Consider the following 20,610-nt stretch of genomic DNA (forward strand, 5'->3'; position numbering starts at 1 on the left):
AGTTTATGACGGCCAACTTTTGACCTTATGTTTTTGGTCACAAAAGGTCACAAATGGAAATTTGTGACCATTCAGTGACCAATAGTGGTGGTCACAAGTTGACATATTTCTTGTAGTGGAAGTGAGCAGCCCCCGCCCCTGTTGCTTGTTGGGCCGGCCTCTATTTTGGCCAATTCTTGTTTTGTTCCAGATCTATGAATTTGCCTATTTAATCCAGAGAGACCAGTTTTACAGAAAACCCCTTCTAGTACATGTATTTAATAACTCACCAACGGTACATCATATTAAAACAAGTTATATATGAAACTTGCTTAGAATTTTGTCTAGATTCATAATATCCAACTTTCATCTATGTTTAAAATGATTAAGATGTTGTTTGTTTAAACTTGCTTAATTAACTTGCTAAAATGGTTTAATTCATAACTAAATAACCGTAGCTCGGTTTTAAATAATCCTTATATGTAAATGGCGTAGAAAAATGCCTAGTTTAACATGGTGGCATCACTTTGCATGTTTAACAACTCTAAAATTGTGTTTAGGGCAGAATAGTAACAAACCTAATATATGCATATGAGGAGTTTCCGGACTTGTTGTTTTGTTGTTCCGGCCTCATTTAAACTTGCCTAGATTAGATAGTTTTATTATGCTTCACCCTCTTGCCATGTTAATCAACATTTAATCTTGTTGGGTACATAAATGAGAGAGAACTAAATAAGTCATGTGGTGTTTTCTTCAATGATGTAACTCCGTTGCATATTGAGCTCCACTTAATTTGTAGTGTTGTTTGTTGCACTTTGCCATGCCATGCCATGTATCATTAAACCGGACATGCATCATACTTGTTGTGCATCATGCCATGATCGTGTGATAGTTGTTTACTATGTTGTGTGCTTCTTTCCGGTGTTGCTTCTTCGGCCAGTTGTGTGTGGTCCATTCGACTACGTCTGTGTCTTCCATATCGTTCTTCTTTTGGGATTGGCCAGATGACATACCCTCCCGAAATCACTTCTATCTTTGCTTTCTAGTTGCTCGCTCTTTTGCTATGCCTATGCTAGCACTTGCTTATCATGCCTCCCATATTGTTAAACCAAGCCTCTAAGCCACCTTGTCCTAGCAAACCGTTGTTTGGCTATGTTACCGCTTTGCTCAGCCCCTCTTATAGCGTTGTTAGTTGCAGGTGAAGATTGAAGTTTGTTCCTTGTTGGAACATGGAGATGTTGTTCCTTTTTGGAACATGTTTACTTGTTGGGATATCACAATATATCTTATTTAATTAATGCATCTATATACTTGGTAAAGGGTGGAAGGCTCGGCCTTAGGCCTAGTGTTTTGTTCCACTCTTGCCGCCCTAGTTTCCGTCATATCGGTGTTATGTTCCCGGATTTTGCGTTCCTTACGCGGTTGGGTTATAATGGGAACCCCTTGACAGTTCGCCTTGAATAAAACTCCTCCAGCAAGGCCCAACATTGGTTTTACCATTTGCCACCTAGCCTTTTTCTTTCCCTTGGGTCGGCCAGCCCAAGGGTCATCTTATTTTAACCCCCCCCCCCCCCCCCCCCCCCCCCCCGGCCAGTGCTTCTCTAAGTGTTGGTCCAACCCAGAGCATCGTGCGGGGCCGTCCCTTGCCAACTTGGGTTACATTGGCTCCCGTACGCTTAGCGTATCCGGTGTGCCCTGAGAACGAGATATGTGCAGCTCCTATCGGGATTTGTCGGCACAGCGGGTGGTCTTGCTGGACTTGTTTTACCATTGTTGAGGATGTCTTGTAACCGGGATTCCGAGTCTGATCGGGTCTTCCCGCTAGAAGGAATATCCTTTGTTGATCGTGAGAGCTTGTGATGGGCTAAGTTGGGACACCCCTGCAGGGATTTGAATTTTCGAAAGCCGTGCCCGCGGTTATGGGCAGATGGGAATTTCTTAACGTCCGGTTGTAGAAAACCTGAAGTTGACCTTAATTAAAATACATCAACCGCGTGTGTAACCGTGATGGTCTCTTCTCGGCGGAGTTCGGGAAGTGAACACGGTGTTGGAGTTATGCTTGATGTAGGTTGTTCTAGGATCACTTCTTGATCATAGTTTTATCGACCGTGCCTTGCCTTCTCTTCTCGCTCTGATTTGCGTATGTTTAGCCACCATATATGCTAGCCGCTTGCTGCAGCTACACCTCATACTTTTCCTTACCCATAAGCTTAAATAGTCTTGATCGCGAGGGTGCGAGATTGCTGAGTCCCCGTGACTCACAGATACTTCCAAAACCAGCTTGCAGGTGCCGTTGAACCGTGCAGATGACGCAACCAAGCTCAAGGAGGAGCTCAATGAAGATCTTGTCCTTTGTGTTGTTTCGTTTCAGTCGATCAGTAGTGGAGCCCAGTTGGGGCCGATCAGGGATCTGTGTAGCATTTGGGGTAGTCTTCTTTTATTTTGGTTCCGTAGTCGGTCCCTGATTGTATCTGGTTGATGTAATGCTTTATTCATGTAATTGTGTGAAGTGGCGATTGTAAGCCAACTATGTATCTCTTTCCCTTTTGTATTACATGGGTTGTGTGAAGATTACCTCACTTGCGACATTGCTTTCAATGCGGTTATGCCTCTAAGTCGTGCTTCAACACATGGGAGATATAGCCGCATCGAGGGCGTTACAAGTTGGTATCAGAGCCTTCCCCGACCTTAGGAGCCCCACTGCTTGATCGAATTAGCGGACGAGTTGAGTCTAGAAAAATGTTTTGAGTCATTTAGGAATTATATATCGGAGAGTTTAGGAATTCTTTTTACTCCCCAGTCCCCTCATCGCTCTGGTAAGGCATCCTGACGTAGAGTTTTGTCTCTTCTCTTCTCAAATTTCACAAAAAAAAAATTAGGATCACGCGGGTATCTTGGAATCGTTCCGATCGATTTGTGATGAGAACATTGTTCTTGGTGCCTCCTGTCATTTAGGGATTGTGGTAGTGTCCCGGGGAGTTGATCTCCGAGGTGTTGTCGTCACAATTTTATCGTTGCAGTTCTGGAATACCTGATTTTAGTTTCGCCGACATCGAAAATCTCTTTTATGCAGTTGTTGGTGAGATAACCTCGACGCCACCCAGTACTGGGGCGGGAGTTCGGGAGTATTGCCATAACTCGTATAACGGATGCTTTTCGAAGGTTGAGGTAAACGATTTCCGAAGGTTTCTTGGTCATGTGTTGAAGGATGGATAAAGCTGGATGTAGGTTTTGGTAGTTTTGGGTGAGATATTATGCTTCCCCTGTATCCCCAACACCTGATTGCATAACCGGAAAATAATTCGGGAGTTTATAAGTGGGAATTCAAGTAGCTCTTAGGATATCTTTCCGACAGAGGTATGACATGAAATTGGGGTTCGACGTCTAGTGGTCCGCCTATTCACGGTTGGTTTTACAGTGGTCTCCTTGTGTCTTAAAGAGTCCTTGCCTATGCCGACTCGGGGATGCTTCGTATGTCATGTGCACTGCCTTGTACATGATGGTGTTGTACGATCGAGCCCGTGTAGGCCCCACCATGAAAACTTCGGGCGAAATATCTATCATATATTTGTTCCGGCTTATTCTGCAAGCCAATCCTTTGTTTTGTTTCAGTTGTGGTATTCGAGTTGCTTCAATGTCAAATGTTGATTCCATACCTTTCCAAACCGGTGTTCTCATACTCCTATGCAAATACTAATCCTTCTTGATAATCGAGATTGCCATGCCAATCCTTTTCTACCGGTGTGCTTCTCTTCAAGTGGGTCAAATCTTGTCAATTTTCGCAAGATCAATTATCAGTTCTTTTCAACGTTGTTCGTTTCATCTCTCCTCAAGTTGCCTTTGTTTTTCCCACGCACCCACCCTTTTTCTTCAAGGATTCAGATTTCTTAATCACTATCCATTTTATTGATGGAAGTCTCTCCATTCTTTTTCCTTCATGTTTTTACCCGGTTTTCCCCTGAAGATGCTCTACTCGTTCTTCATTCTCCATTCTTTTCTTCTCCGGTGGATTCAATTCAAGCTTTTGGTGTTGATCATATCCTTTCCTCATTTCAGAAGTTTTATTATACCGGTGCTCATCATATTCATTCATTTCTCGCTATTCAATTATTCCGGAGTGCTGGAGATATCTCAGAAGACTCACGGTTACATTCTCGATCCATCCAAGTTATTTTGATGTTGTCATTTCATTCAATCCATTTAATCCAACCGGTGCAATCTCTCTTCAAAACCTTTTCAATGGTGTATCTTTTGAGTGGGCCCTAACCCACAGGTCTTTTTCCAGGATCTTACCTGACTCTTCTTATTCTCCCGGAGTTATTCTCAAATCTTCTAAAGTTGACGTAAGAATGAATTGTCATCAGTCAAATTTATTTCTCCAAGATCTTTCATTTCTTTTCATCGTCGGTGCAACCTTTCTATTCGTCATTCCGGAGTGCCTCAACAATTCATGGTGGTGTTTCTCATCGTCATTCTCGGATTTTGAAGACCGAAGAAGAGTTTCTCTTAAATCTTGCTCCATTCTTGTTGTCACCCTCTCATAATTGTTTTCGGTTGTGGGAATTCTTTTCACCCATCCGGAGCAATTCAGGAGTCTTTTTAGTTTGATTCTCCGGAGCCCATCATCTCAGAATTATTCATTCTCAGCATTCAGCTCTCTTTCTCTAAATCTTACCGGTGCATCATTCAATATTCTCTAATCAGTTCGTGATCTCTTCGTTCTGTTTTATCTAAATTCCCCTCAAGCATCTTCATTTGTTCTCTAATTCTTCCCGGTGCTTCTTTATTTTTCTTCTTCATTCATTTTCAATTCTTACGGTGGTTCGTTCAAGATTCTTATTACCTTGTTATCATATCAATTCATTTGTTGTTTTCAATCCTACTGGTAGATTCGTCGAAGACCTTCCCAAGTTTGCGATATATCTCGCTTAATCCTTTCTATGAGAATAAGTAATATGTATAATCCGTTGCCTGTCATCAATCTAAATTGGTGAAGGATACGCATAACATAATTCTTATTCTTGTTCATCCAAGTGATTAATTCCTTATTCCGAAGCCTCATAAAATTCTCGGTTTCAATTGTTTCATCTTTCTTTTCCCGGAGTTCCAAGTTTATTCTCAATTATTTCATCGCGAAGATCCATCTAATCATTACAAGGATTCACCTTGTGTTTTCAACGTCTTTTTCCTTTCGTTTGATCATTCTTTTGTCACCGAAGTCTTCATGGAGGTTCTACATGATGGTTCATCAAGGATTTAATTCTTCCTCCAAGTTTTCATCGAGATTCCTTTTAAGGAGCTCAAGCATTCTTAATCTCGCATTCCGAAGTGCATTTCTTTCGTCCGTATCATTGGAGGTGGTATAATGTCATTCTTCATAATTTGAGTTCATGTTTCATGACCCACATGTTGTTAAGAATGAGGTATTTCAAATCCATCAACCTCTTCGTTGGAATTACCTTGGGTTATATTTCACCTAAAACCTTCCATAAGGATTGTTGCTAATTCTGGTGCTTATAAATGATACAAGTTCTTCATTTATCCTCCCGGTGAGATAGCTTCTCGTCTACTTGTTCTTATCAATCCAATTCTTTTTCCCGTGAGTGGCAGGTTGTCACCTCATAATTTGAGATGTATTCCATAAGACCATATCAATCTTATTCTTTTCGTTGTTGGTTTCCCAACAACTCCGTTCTAGCATTTGTTGTAAGCATGCTCTCGTTTTTTTCCCTTCGTTCATTCCATTCTTACTTTTGTTCTGGAGGCATTGTGATGTTGCTCTCTTTGACCCATCATCTTGTTTTGTCAAGATCATGTTCTTTCCTTTGCTAGTTCATTCAACCGGAGTGTTGTGTCATCCCTTCAATTTCTTTTCATCTTATCAAGCTCTCTTCTCTTTTCTACCGGAGTTCTCTCCAAATTATATCTTTATTATGCCTTCTCTGTCTTGTTTTAACCGGAGTGTTGTGTCATCTGCTCAAGTTCTTTTCATCTTATAAAGTCTTGCATCTTGTTTCAATCGGAGTTCTTGCATCTACTTCTTGTCCATTGTAACCTTTTCTTATGTCTTTCAACCCACAAGGTTCCCGTAATGTTCCTCCCTTCTAACGAAGTGTTTTCAACCTCGTTCATCTTTGTTGTATTCTTTCTTTCAATTTGTTCAACCTCTCAAGGTTCTTTGGTTTCACTCGTTTGTCAAAGGAGCAACTTATTTTTACCTCTTCTCTTCCTTTTCTGTTTCCCTCCGGTGCCATTCTAGATCTCGGGACGAGATCCTCTCCTAGTGGTGGGGTGTTGTGACGCCCCGAGACCGTTGCGCCAGGTGTCTTCCAGTTATTCGTTGTCGTTGCCGTGTCATTTGCTTGCGTGTTGCATCTTATCATGTCATCATGTGCATTGCATTATCATGTGTTAAAACTTGCATTCGTCCGGGTCTCCCAGTTCCGCCCGCTGTCCGTTCTGAGCCCAAACACACTTGCACGCGCCCGCGGCATGTCCGGAATAGTATTTTATAAGTGGCTGGAAAAATGTTCTCGGACTGGGATGAGAGTTGGCGTGCGGTCTTATTATAGTGTAGGTAGGCTGCCTGCCAAGTTTCATCGCATTCGGAGTTCGTTTGACGCCCCAACGGATAACTATAGCGGCAGTATAGCCGGTCTGACGTAGGACGTTTTCGGTCTCCGGAAATCGTGCCGGGCTGCTTCTCTCCCCTCTTCTCTCAGACCAACCCGCTCTACACAATCCACCTAGGCCCATGCCTACCCCTCTTTGCTCAGTGCATCGACCCCTCGCCTCGCTATCCGAAACTGTCCCGGACCCGACCCGAGCAGTCGTGACCGATGGGTCCGGAACATCCCCAAACATCTACAAAACATCACCGTTTTCTTATTTGGACTTCCTAGCTATTTTATTCGTGATCGTTTGATTGCGATCGGAGGGACGATATACCCCTAAGTCAACCCACCTACTATATATGTAGTCTATCCGTAGTTCATTTTGGACAACCCTAATTTCTAGGGATCCTACCCTAGTGCCGCCGCCCACTTTCTCCCCAATTTCAGTGCCCGACCAACCACCGCACCCCATTCCTCGATCCCCTCGCTTCTGCGCCCCCGGACGCGTCCAGCGCCCGCCGCTCCTCGCGACAGCGCGCCCACAGGGGCAGCATCGCCGGCCGCCCTTCCCCATCTCGATCGTTCCAGGACCACGTCGCCTCTCCATTTCCCTGCTTTTTCCCATCTCTTCAAGCTCTCTCTCAGTTTTCTCTCATCTCTCTCGTTTCTCTTCACAGGGACCGACGCCATGGATGCCTATGCTCTACCAGAGTCCACCACCGCCGCAGTTTCGCGTCAGACCCGGCCGGGAACCGCCGGATCTCGCCCCCTCCGCCATGGATTTCTCATCCCCGACCTCTTCTACTGCTTCTGACGTCCCACCGGCGTCTTCCCGGAGCACAAGTCCCCTCGCTGTCCCCTGCATCGCGCCATACGCCGCCTTCTGCTGCTGCCTTGCCGCCGTCTAGCCGTGCCGCTTCGTCTTCGGCCCCTGCGTCGCGAGCGCTCGATCCCAAGCCCTGCGCTGCCTCCGTTCGAGAGGAGGACTACGAAGCCGTGCCCCGCGTTGACTCCTTGTCGCGTGGATCCATCTGGGACTCGTCCCGATCCCAAGTCCAGCGCCCTCCTGGCGCGTCTCGCTTCATGGCCCAGCAATGCAGATCCGGCCTGCCAAGCCCTTCCCCGACTGGGCCTCAGCCCGAAGAGAGCAGCCCCCGCCCCTGTTTCTTGTTGGGCCGGCCTCTATTTTGGCCCATTCTTGTTTTTTTCCAGATCTATGAATTTGCCTATTTAATCCAGAGAGACCAGTTTTACAGAAAAACCCTTCTAGTACATGTATTTAATAACTCACCAATGGTGCATCATATTAAAACAAGTTATATATGAAACTTGCTTAGAATTTTGTCTAGATTCATAATATCCAACTTTAATCTATGTTTAAAATGCTTAAGATGTTGTTTGTTTAAACTTGCTTAATTAACTTGCTAAAATGGTTTAATTCATAACTAAATAACCGTAGCTCGGTTTTAAATAATCCTTATATGTAAATGGGGTAGAAAAATGCCTAGTTTAACATGGTGGCATCACTTTGCATGTTTAACAACTCTAAAATTGTGTTTAGGTCAGAACAGTAACAAACCTAATATATGCATATGAGGAGTTTCCGGACTTGTTGTTTTGTTGTTCCGGCCTCATTTAAACTTGCCTAGATTAGATAGTTTTATTATGCTTCACCCTCTTGCCATGTTAATCAACATTTAATCTTGTTGGGTACATAAATGAGAGAGAACTAAATAAGTCATGTGGTGTTTTCTTCAATATGTAACTCCGTTGCATATTGAGCTCCACTTAATTTGTAGTGTTGTTTGTTGCACTTTGCCATGCCATGCCATGTATCATTAAACCGGACATGCATCATACTTGTTGTGCATCATGCCATGATCGTGTGATAGTTGTTTACTATGTTGTGTGCTTCTTTCCGGTGTTGCTTCTTCGGGTTGGGTCCGATAACGTTGCGTTTGTGTGGATCCGTTCGACTACGTCCGTTTGTCTTCTTCATGGACTCGTTCTTCTTCCTTGCGGAATTTCAGGCAAGATGACCATACCCTCGAAATCACTTCTATCTTTGCTTGCTAGTTGCTCACTCTTTTGCTATGCCTATGCTACCACTTGCTTATCATGCCTCCCATATTGTTAAACCAAGCCTCTAACCCACCTTGTCCTAGCAAACCGTTGTTTGGCTATGTTACCGCTTTGCTCAGCCCCTCTTATAGCGTTGTTAGTTGTAGGTGAAGATTGAAGTTTGTTCCTTGTTGGAACATGGAGATGTTGTTCCTTTTTGGAACATGTTTACTTGTTGGGATATCACAATATATCTTATTTAATTAATGCATCTATATACTTGGTAAAGGGTGGAAGGCTCGGCCTTATGCCTAGTGTTTTGTTCCACTCTTGCCGCCCTAGTTTCCGTCATATCGGTGTTATGTTCCTGGATTTTGCATTCCTTACGCGGTTGGGTTATAATGGGAACCCCTTGACAGTTCGCCTTGAATAAAACTCCTCCAGCAAGGCCCAACATTGGTTTTACCATTTGCCACCTAGCCTTTTTCTTTCCCTTGGGTCGGCCAGCCCAAGGGTCATCTTATTTAACCCCCCCCCCCCCGGCCAGTGCTTCTCTAAGTGTTGGTCCAACCGAGAGCATCGTGCGGGGCCGTCCCTTGGCAACTTGGGTTACGTTGGCTCCCGTACGCTTAGCTTATACGGTGTGCCCTGAGAACGAGATATGTGCAGCTCCTATCGGGATTTGTCGGCACAGCGGGTGGTCTTGCTGGACTTGTTTTACCATTGTCAAGGATGTCTTGTAACCGGGATTCTGAGTCTGATCGGGTCTTCCCGCTAGAAGGAATATCCTTCGTTGACCGTGAGAGCTTGTGATGGGCTAAGTTGGGACACCCCTGCAGGGATTTGAATTTTCGAAAGTCGTGCCCGCGGTTATGGGCAGATGGGAATTTGTTAACGTCTGGTTGTAGAAAACCTGAAGTTGACCTTAATTAAAATACATCAACCGCGTGTGTAACCGTGATGGTCTCTTCTCGGCGGAGTTCGGGAAGTGAACACGGTGTTGGAGTTATGCTTGACGTAGGTTGTTCTAGGATCACTTCTTGATCATAGTTTTATCGACCGTGCCTTGCCTTCTCTTCTCGCTCTCATTTGCGTATGTTTAGCCACCATATATGCTAGCCGCTTGCTGCAGCTCCACCTCATACTTTTCCTTACCCATAAGCTTAAATAGTCTTGATCGCGAGGGTGCGAGATTGCTGAGTCCCCGTGACTCACAGAAACTTCCAAAACCAGCTTGCAGGTGCCGTTGAACCGTGCAGATGACACAACCAAGCTCAAGGAGGAGCTCGATGAAGATCTTGTCCTTTGTGTTGTTTTGTTTCAATCGATCAGTAGTGGAGCCCAGTTGGGGTCGATCGGGGATCTGTGTATCATTTGGGGTAGTCTTCTTTTATTTTGGTTCCGTAGTCGGACCCTGATTGTATCTGGTTGATGTAATGCTTTATTCATGTAATTGTGTGAAGTGGCGATTGTAAGCCAACTATATATCTCTTTCCCTTATGTATTACATGGGTTGTGTGAAGATTACCTCACTTGTGACATTGCTTTCAATGCGGTTATGCCTCTAAGTCGTGCTTCGACACATGGGAGATATAGCCGCATCGAGGGCGTTACAGCAAGCTGACGCAACTGTAATCTGATCTTGGTGAGTAATCGTCATTTCAAATGGCGTAGTGTTGTAGCTACTTGCAGATCTATCTTTTCTCACGGTGAGTAGCATTAGCAAACAACCTAGCTGTTAGTTTATGGTAGTGGCGGAGACAGGGGACCAGAAGGGGCCTGCCCTCCCCCCCTCGAACAACTGCAATTTAGTCCTAATTTGGAGATGAACAGTGTACAATTTCAAAAAAAACACATGTATTACTCTAATTTGGCCCTAGTTATCAAAATTTTGAGTCGTTTGCCCCCCTTGATCTTTAATTCCTGGCTCCGCCACTGATTTATGATGATATTCAATCTTGTTATTTTGTGTTATTTGTTATGTATGAATAGAGCAAGGAATTGAGGAACAGATAATGTGTGGATAATTTGTTGGTTTAGCGAGTCTTGCAACAAATGTGAGAAAGAGAATAGGGCAAAGAGGAGTTGGAAAAAGAAAAGGGAGGAGACGTCAGATAGACCCTGGGAGTTGGCATATTGCAGCCGGTGTCCTGTTAATCTCTTATTTGATTACTAGTAAATAGCAGTCCTATTGAAGATTTGGGGGCCCTGTGGAGCCACTCCCGTCGCACCTGTATCTGTATGGGCCTGCTCAGATTACAACTACGTCAGCTTGCGCTCGTAGCCATACTACATTTCAATAGGAACGTGCAACTCAAAATCTGAAATTAAAAAATATACCAATAAAACATGGATATTGAATTTGTCGTTAGCTGAGAATGTTTCAGATTTTGAGCTACAACATTAACTTGTATTTTTCAGGCAATTTCAGAGGTTTGCCTTAATGATTAATATTTAACTTTTGGCGAGTTCTCAGTCAATGAAGATAAAAATAAGATCTTCTATTGTTTGTCTGACATTCCAAATATTAGGCACAAGTTGCTCTGAAATTACTTCATGTCCACTGTATTTTTGATTGTCACTTTAATTATAACTTGTGAACTGACAGTTAACATTATTGCATATTAGGAACATAATGTAAGACACTATTGTTACTTCGATGTGATCATGGGGAAGCTTGAATTGTTGAAAGGAGATAAGAAGAAACTAAAATCGGTGCGAGATATGAAAATGGGTGCCCTCCTGGACATAAAACTGGAACGCAAGTCACATGACACCATCTTAAGACATGCATTTAATAAGTTTAGTTTGGCTAAGAAGGGTTTGGAAATTAGTGAAGACATAGTCATTCGCGTGCACTCTCAAGTAAAGCGGGTTTTTTCTCTGCCAAGCCATGGAACCAAACTAATAAGTAAAGTATTTCCTAAGAAAAAGAAAAACTTTAAAGTTCCTCCTGAATTCAAAAACCTCCTTGCAATGAATATTGAACACCTCTGGGATCTATTATTAAGACCTGATCTTTGCAAAAGGTTATTTTGTGTGTATTTCATGACTACAATTCGCAGTTCATTTCTTACTCCATACAGAACTAAGGTCGACGCAAGCTTTCTGGTGGATCTGGTGGACTATCATAAGATACATACATTGGGCTGGTGTACATTTGTTGTTGACTATCTTATTAAAGGTATACGCCAATACAAAAATGAAGAGAGAAAAACATGTGCGGGATGTGTTTACCTTCTCTTTGTAAGTTATCCGAATTAACATTTTATTACCCAAATCGGACATGGCAAGAATCGAGAACAATAAGTTCTATCGGTCTTCTTGTGCGTCATAACCTGTACATAAAGGTATTACAACATATGTGACCCTATAAACCATATATTACACATGTGAGACAATTTATTACCTGGTTTACGCATTTATTACTAATATATACATATGTGTCGTTACACACACGAAAACCACTGCTACTTGTTGCTCCCGATTCTCCACATGAGCCTTATATTACACGGGTTCCGCTGGCCCCTACTATTATGCCAGTAGTATGTGATGCTCGGTGGAGAGTGATCGTCCAGTAGTAAATGGCTTGTCTCGGTGTTCTCCACATAGCGTCACATACTAATGGCATTCGTCGTCCACGCCTACCTCCCACGCTTTCGCCGCCGGCCATGCCATTTCTCCTTTCACTTTTGATCTATAAATTTTTAACAGGATCTTGATAGCTGAAGTTAACATTCCCCAGCTCACCAAAAAGTGCATGAACTCTGTCCTTCAATTTTTGAACCATCCCTATCTCTGTCGGTCGATCATGATCACGTGCATCGTGTCTGTCGACAGGGGCTTCCACAAGAGGCAACCGTGTGGACCACGCGTATCCACCCTAAACAAACCACGGCAGCCGAAATATCGGTCGTTTCGCACCCGTTAAGGGCTGCAGCCTTTTTGTTTCCGCGACTCTTCAAAACTCGGTCGTCTTCGAGCCCGAGACACTACGGGAGCTTGTGAAGGCGAAGGCCGAGGTCGCCATGACGGGGGCGGAGCTGGTGAAAGGTTGTCTCGCCTCGGCGGAAGCGGAGTTGGTGAAGGTGACGGTCGTCGGGGCGTGTGTACAGGGTGGACATGAATGGGTGGTCTAGCGAGGAGACAACCCGGGACTCGACGATGACGTGAGAGGTCATCCGGCGTTGTCACAAAGGTCGACAACCTTGAGTGCGTAGAGCGGGGAGGCCGGTGGCAGATGAATCCAAATTGATATTCGTTGGGTGTTGTCCCCGAGATTCGGGTTGAGTCCTCGGGATTCTGAGTGTCCACATGCGGGTCCCGCACACACGTAGATGGTTCACGATCAGTATTCACCCCCACGGTGAGTATTAGCCCCCATGGCCTGTATTCTGCCCCCCCCCCCCGGGTCTATTTTCCATCATATATTTTCAGATCTATAAACCAAAAAACCCCAAAGTACCTTGCTGCTTTATTTATATTTACTTTAATTCGCTCTTTTATTTATCTTTTATACCTATCTCTTTTACATCTCACTCTTGTTCGTGACTGTGAAGGGATTGACAACTCATTTTTCGCGTTGTGTGCAAGTGTTTGTTAGTTTGTGCAGGTGCATATATTGAAGACTTGTTTGTGCTTTCTACAGGATTGGATACCTTGGTTCTTAACTGATGCATCATCCTTTCCTATTCAAGAGAAAAATCAACGCAAGCTTAAGAAGTAGCAATGACCTTTGCTGAATATTGAACAATCCGTGTTTTGAAAAAATAATGCTTCTAAAAGTCCTAAAATAATTCAGTTCCCCGTGCATCGTGTTGGTTCATTATTGTTGACACTACTGCTAGCTCAACTGGTAGTAGTATGTCATGTATAGCACTTATCCCGTGCTCGAATCCCCGCGACTGCGATTTCTTTTGCATCACAGTGCGTGTTCGATGTCGGTCTCGATCCTCATGGGTCGGCCCAGTCGTTGAGTCGCCTGTGCGAAACGGCCGCTCTTTGCTGCAAAGAGCGGCCTATACGAGTTCCCCAAATTCCAATGTAATTTTACTTTCAAGAGTCGTGTTGTTAATGTAGAAACACACCGTTTAGCTAGGTTAGCACTTACTCAATTGTATCCCATACATTGTTGATCAAACTGAACATAGGTAGAGCTATGGGTAGGTTCAGATTGGAAATTGGATTCAATACTAGTCCAAAACCAAAACTTTGAGATGGTTGGTTTGGTACTATGGGTCATGGATTGGAGTGGGTTGGTTTGGTGGATTTCACTTGACGGACGGATGGTATATATGCAGTTTGGATTTTTTTAATTTAATTTGGTCAGGTTTACATATACGCATGTAAATGCCAATGAATGGGTTGGGTTGGGGTTCAGTTTGAACTGAATATCTTATATTTACTCCCGAGAAAACACCTTCCTCACGGGCAAAAACAAAAATACATCGCCCTTGGAGACTCCTTGCCTCCGCCGCCATGGACGCATCCTGCACACCTGTAGCCCTTGCCCCGTGCCTCCTATTCAGGTGCTCCTCCTTCTGTCCTTTCCCTACTCTTCAAGCGGCAACCAACTCCAACGATCCAGCCAGTCTCTCACTGATTCCTGCCTCTACGATCTTTGAATCACCATTGCCCAACCCGCTGCAATCTTCTTGGCTGAGGAGGAGGTCGTTCCAATCCTCTAATCTCCCTCTGATTAGTTCAGAATCTCCACTTCCTTCTCGATCTGTCGAGGACAAGAGTCCAATCCTCTAATCTCCCTCTGATTAGCCTACAATCTCCACTTCCTTCTTGATCTGTCGAGGACGAGAGTCCAATCCTACGCCTACCTCCGATTGGTTCGTGTTATACTATCACAAGGTTCAGAATCCACCTCTCTATTTGCACATCTGGTGTCACCAATTACTTCTGGCCAAACTACTATGAGCAACGCCAAAGCGCACACCTACACAGTGGCAAGCCGGATGGAAAATTAACACGCACGGGAGAAAAAGCTCAACGGGTGCAGGTACCGTACCTGGTGTTTTGTTTATTGTTTCTTGAGTAAATCACATGGTCTAGGCACATATACAAGTATAAAGGCTGACTACACAATGTACGTGCGTCCTGTTCTAAAAAAAAGGGTCCGAATAACTGCCACACGTGTGGCATGGACGGGAACCCGCCCGCACGCCTCGTGTGGCATGGACGGGAACCGGCCCGCACGACCACGTCCGCGCGCACAAAAGCACGGCCCGCATGTCCGGTGTGTGGCAACCCCGCCCGCACTGCCCCGTCCGGGCCAGACGACCCGCTACCCGCACAACCCAGCCGTTCCCGGCCTCCGATCCATCCCCTCTCTCGTCTGCCGCCATCGTCCCCCACCTCTCGAACCCCGACCTCTGTCGCCGGCCATCTCTGGTTGCCATGGCAACCAGGGCAGATCCGTCGGGCGCTCCCACCGCAAACCACACCCCAACCCTCCCCACCCCCAGCCCCCCACTCCAACCCAGCCCTCCAGAGACGATCATCTAAAACCAGGTGAAATCTCCCGATCTCATCCTTCTCATCCTTAAGGCTGAAAATCTCCCGATCTTGTACTAGGCCCATGCTATAGGGGTAGAACACTGCATGGTTCAGTGTATATTCGCAATTGCCAGGCAGAATACACCAGATTTGCCATGCACTACATTTGACATTAACTTAAGTTCATAGTTTAATTGACGCAAGTAGTTGGGTATGAAATGGATGAGTAGGAATCCCTAAAAAAGGGCAGGAAGGACAATTTTTGGAATGAAGGGGGTGGGAAAAATTAATTGCCACTTGTGTATAACGACAGTTGCCACCTTTCGTTGTCAGTAGCTGTCACCTATTTTGACCTGTTGCTTGCCATCCCTATCTTCTATGTGCAAGCAGCAGAAGAATGCAATTCTTGTGGATTGTTGATGCCTTCTTGTTCATCCAGTGATTGAGAACACATCGGAAAGAAGCGAGACACGGAAAGAATGAATCACGAAGATGGCGCTGATGCTTGGGGTTCTCAAAGGCCAGAAATGCCCCCTTGGGATGCATCAGAGTACAGTCAACTCATCTCTGCAGGGCCGTTGTTGCCACTACTAGAACAGTATGCAGGTGTGGGTATGATGCGTGATAACAAAAGAAGAGAACAGTTGCCATCTTCGCAACGATGAAGATGACATTCTACTTATGTCATACACTGTCATTTTTTCGCAGGTTCTTATGACCAAAACACTCATAGGGGGCCCCCGTGGCAAGTTCAATCACAAGGCGCTAACACTGACAAATGTACGGGCAGCCAACTTCAACTAGCTAGTATGGCTAATCAAGGTAATGCAAAACGAAAAAAGAGCACATACTGCTGTGGACATGAAAAATGAACATGCAAAAAAACTGGCAAAAGGACTCACGAGTTATCACGGGTGAAAATGCAGAGCCTTCATGCAGCACGTGGCATCAGGCAACACCCATGTACCTGCCATCGACGTCATACACAGGTGAGTCCATAAAAAAAGTGAAGTTGTGGATGCTCAATTAGCAAAAGGAGCATAGTTGACAACTACAATTGCCATGACTGGACATCTATAGTTGCCATGAATTAAAAATTACACTTCTCATCCTTGGACAACTGTTGTTGCCATCTCTGGACACCTGTAGTTTTCATGGAGGAACAACTGCAGTTGCCATGCCAGTGCAACTACATTTGCCATGCCATGGCAACTGCAGTAGCCATGAAGGAACAACTGCGGTTGCCATACCGATGCAACTACAGTTGCCATGCCAGTAAAACTGCAGTTGCCACATCAGAGGCAACTGCAGTTGCCGTGCTAGCACAAAACTGCATTTGCCATGAATTGACCAACCACTACTATGCTTACAGGTTATTACGCTGGTGGTAATTAACCCGGCAAACGTCTCATGGCAAGCTTCACAAATTGCAGGTGGAGCACGTCATTATGGTGTCACAGACCACACAAGATGGTCAAATGCAGCACAACAAGGTAAGGAAAAAAACTGAACCACAAAAAACAGCGCTACATTTCTTATTTGTAGTTATTGGTAGGCAAAACAAATAGTTGCCATGTTTGTTGAACAGTAGCTGCCATGACTGGACAGCTATAGCTGCCATACATGTCCATGCGCAGACTCACGGCTTGCTGTTTGAAATGATGTCATGCCAAATCACTCGAAGATGGTGTGATCCGTTGCGATACACATGTTATCCAAACAAATTTTTTACTCTCGTACCTGTTTTTTCTGTTACAGGGCCTACAACTACACTGAACAGCGGCGCGGGGACATCTACGGCGGGGAGCTCTGAGCGCACGGAAGGCGCGTTCCACTAGCCAGCAGACAATCATGCCGCAAATAATTTCGAGTCAGAGTCGGGAATGGCAATCATTCCAGCAATGCCGACAAGCACCCCTTTGAACACAAGCACTGGCAACACTCAATTAGATGGAACTGCCGCCGATACCGAAGTGAATGATGAAACTGACGACGACGCACAAGGGGATGAAGATGGTGGGCAATCAGAGATCATGGTACCTCAGCCACCGTACATTGGGCAGAGATTTGAATCGTTCGAATAAGCAAAGGAATACTACTAGACATATGCAAAGTTACATGGATTTGCGGTCAACACCGAGTACCATAGGAAAATTAAGAAAACTAACGAGTACATCAGAGGTGAGATGAGGTGCCACAAGGCATGGAGGAACAAGAAGGGGAAAGGTGTTGCGCCTGTCGTTCCAGAACGAAAGAGAGGTATCATTCTAAGACTGAGTGCCCTGTCCGGTGTAAGCTAAACGTAGATGGAGCACAGTGGGTGGTCAATGAATATTTTGACAAGCACAACCACCAACTCATAAAGAAGTTCGACTTGGTAAAATTTCTGACCGCCCACAGAGGGTTCACCCCCATCGAAAGGCAATTCGTAAAGCTGCTACATGATTGTAACGTTGGTCCATCAAGAATGGTACAGATACTATCTCTCATCCACAGCAAAAAGGGGACTCTGAGTAGCATGCCGTACATACCAGCTGACGTCACAAACCTACAGGCCAAGTACCATAGAGAGAGCAAGTTGGCAGACATAGAGGCCACAATGGCCTACTTCGATGAAAAAACGAAGGAAGATCCAGATTTCTTCTACAGGATAAGGTTGGACGATGAGGACCGTGTCAGGAACATGTATTGGGTGGATGGTGCTGCAAGAAGAGCCTACAAACATTTCCGAGATTGCATTTCATTCGACGCGACGTACCTCACCAATATGTACAAGATGCCATGCGCTTCGTTCATAGGAATAAATAACCACAATCAGTCATTGTAGTTCGGTTGCGGGCTCGTCCGGAACAAAGACACGGATGGGTACGTTTGGCTGTTCAAGACCTTCTTGGAGTGCATGGATGGACTTGCTCCGATGAACATAATAATAGACCAAGATTTCAGCATGCGTGCAGGCATAGAGGAGGTCTTTCCGTTGGAAGTGCACAGGCACTGCAGGTGGCACATTATAAAGAAGGCTGAGGAGACGCTAGGACCGTTCTTTACTGACCGTCCAGAGCTGCACAAGGCATTCGAGCTGTGCGTGGACCACAGCTTGATGGTGGAGGAGTTTGAGAGGAGCTGGATGGCCATGACTGAAACACATCAAGTCCAAGACAACGAGACTCTTGTTAGCCTGTGGGAGAAGCGAATGTACTGGGTGCCGGCCTACTTCATGCAGTGCTTCTTCCCCTTTCTGCAGACTACGCAGCGCAGCGAGGGGTTCAATGCTGTTTTGAAGCGGTACGTCAGCCCTGGCAACTCATTGCTACAGTTTGCCAAGCAGTACACAGCTTTGCAACAAAAAATTCTGGGATCTGAGCTACAGCAAGAAGCGACCACAACACTAAAGCAGCCAAAATTGCTAACGTATTTACCGATAGAGAGGCAAATGAACAAGATATACACCAACAAGATCTTTAACAAGTAAGTCAGTTGCGTTACAGTCTTATTTGCAGAAAAAGCACCAAGTCAGTAGGTGCCTTATAGAGTGCAATGCAGTTGCCATGATGTGCAGTTGCCATGTTTAATGAAATACTGTTTGCCATGCTTACTCGGGTGCATTATGCCATGTTCAATGAAAATTCTGTTTTGTCATGCTTGCTCGGGTGCATTTTCCTTGTTGAATGAAGTTCAGTTGCCATGTTTAATGCACTGTGCTTCCATTGGGGCATGCTGGCATGCAAATCCCAATGTCAACTGAAAAAATGTTATATTGGTGACACATATGCCAAAATTCAGTTGCCATGTTTAATAAAATGCATCTGCCATGTTTGTTGAAATGCAATTGACATGTTTACTCAACTGTAGATGCCATGTTTAAATAAAAGGGCAGTTGCCATGTTTTATGCAATGTGCTTCCATTGGGGAATGTTGGTGTGGAAAAATGACGATGTCCAGTTGAAAATGTACTACAGTTGCCATGTCTAGTGTACTACAGTTGCCATGTCTAGTGTACTGCATTTGCCATGTCTAGTGTACTGCATTTGCCATGTTCAACGTACTATATTTGCCATGTTCAATGAAATATGTTTGCCATCTTCAAACAAAATGTATTTCTATTTCCATGACAACACAAGGTGGTACAAGAAAAGAGCGCATGATAGTTTAACAGAAAACACACAAAACTTGCAGATTCCAGGAAGAAATAAAGCGTGCCAGCATGTTCACGGCTTTCCAGGTGGACGAACATACGTTCAAGGTGTGTTCTATTTTGGGAATGTCAGATTCAGAACCTGAAGACCCGGACAAAGGAAGGAACTACTTCGTCAAAGCCTCGATAGGCGAAGGCGAGTACTACTGCCAATGCTGCAAGTTCGAATGGGACGGCATTGTGTGCTGTCACATACTAAAAGTAATGGACATGAGCGCTGTGACACGGATGCCCTGCCATTTCATAAGGCGGCGATGGACTTGGGACGCTGACGACGCGTTGGCGCCGCAGACAACACACGCAGTTCTGGTTGTGCATGACGAGAGACCTGAGTCAACCATGGAAGCCGTGAGGCACGTTGTGCTGACAAAGAACTATGCTGAGCTAATTGATGAAGCGTGCAAGAGTGATGAGACAGCGAGAGTCGCAGAAAAACACAGGAAGGCACTGAAAAGAGAGCTTGATGAGATCAAGAAGAGGAAAGCTGAGGAAGCCTTACACCGGTTCCCCCGCACATCAAGTGTGCCTTCATCCACGGGGCCATCATCTGAAAACTCGAAGATAGGATCTGGAACAGCAAGCACACAGACCCAGGTCAGGAACCCACCCCGTTCTATCACAAAGGGTCGTCCAAGAGAGATAAGGTACAAGTCGGGATTGGAGATCCAAGCAAAACACAAGAAAATGAAGAAAGGGGCGGGCAATCCATGAGCAAAAATTGGGGCGATGTGACATGGTCCTTGTGGACATTTTGTTTTGTACCCTAGATGATGAGAATTTTTTTTAAATTGGGAGAATGACTCTTGAGGGGCATCAGAAGTGGAAGGAAAATTCATTGAATGGATAAATGCAGTTGCCATGTTATGGGTACTTAATCTACCATGTTATGTGTAGTTAATCTGCCAGGTTATGTGTAATTGGTCTGCCATGCTATTTTATACTAAATATGACATGCTATTTTATACTAAATATGCCATGCTAGTTGTAGTGGATCTGCCATTTTAGTTGTACTGGATCTGCCATGTTAGTGGTACTGTATCTGCCATGTTAATTATGCTGGATCTGCCATGTTGGTTGTACTGTATCTGCCATGTTAGCTGTACTGAAAATATGCCATGGTATTTGTAATGACTTTGCATGGCATATATTTCCATGACAATACGACGCGGTTTAGAGACACATAGTGTGTTGTGTGCAAATGTATGGGAAACAAGTTGGAAAAATCATAACGTGCATAAACCGCAGCAAAGGTTG

At 44.8% G+C, this 20,610-nt stretch overlaps 1 pseudogene; it reads left to right on the top strand.

Moving 5' to 3' along the window:
* Positions 1-17,760: 17,760 nt before the first annotated feature.
* On the top strand, positions 17,761-20,067 carry LOC125534846 (annotated as a pseudogene).
* Positions 20,068-20,610: the final 543 nt, after the last annotated feature.

The sequence above is a fragment of the Triticum urartu genome, chromosome 2 (assembly GCF_003073215.2).
Source record: "Triticum urartu cultivar G1812 chromosome 2, Tu2.1, whole genome shotgun sequence".
Lineage (NCBI taxonomy): Eukaryota > Viridiplantae > Streptophyta > Magnoliopsida > Poales > Poaceae > Triticum > Triticum urartu.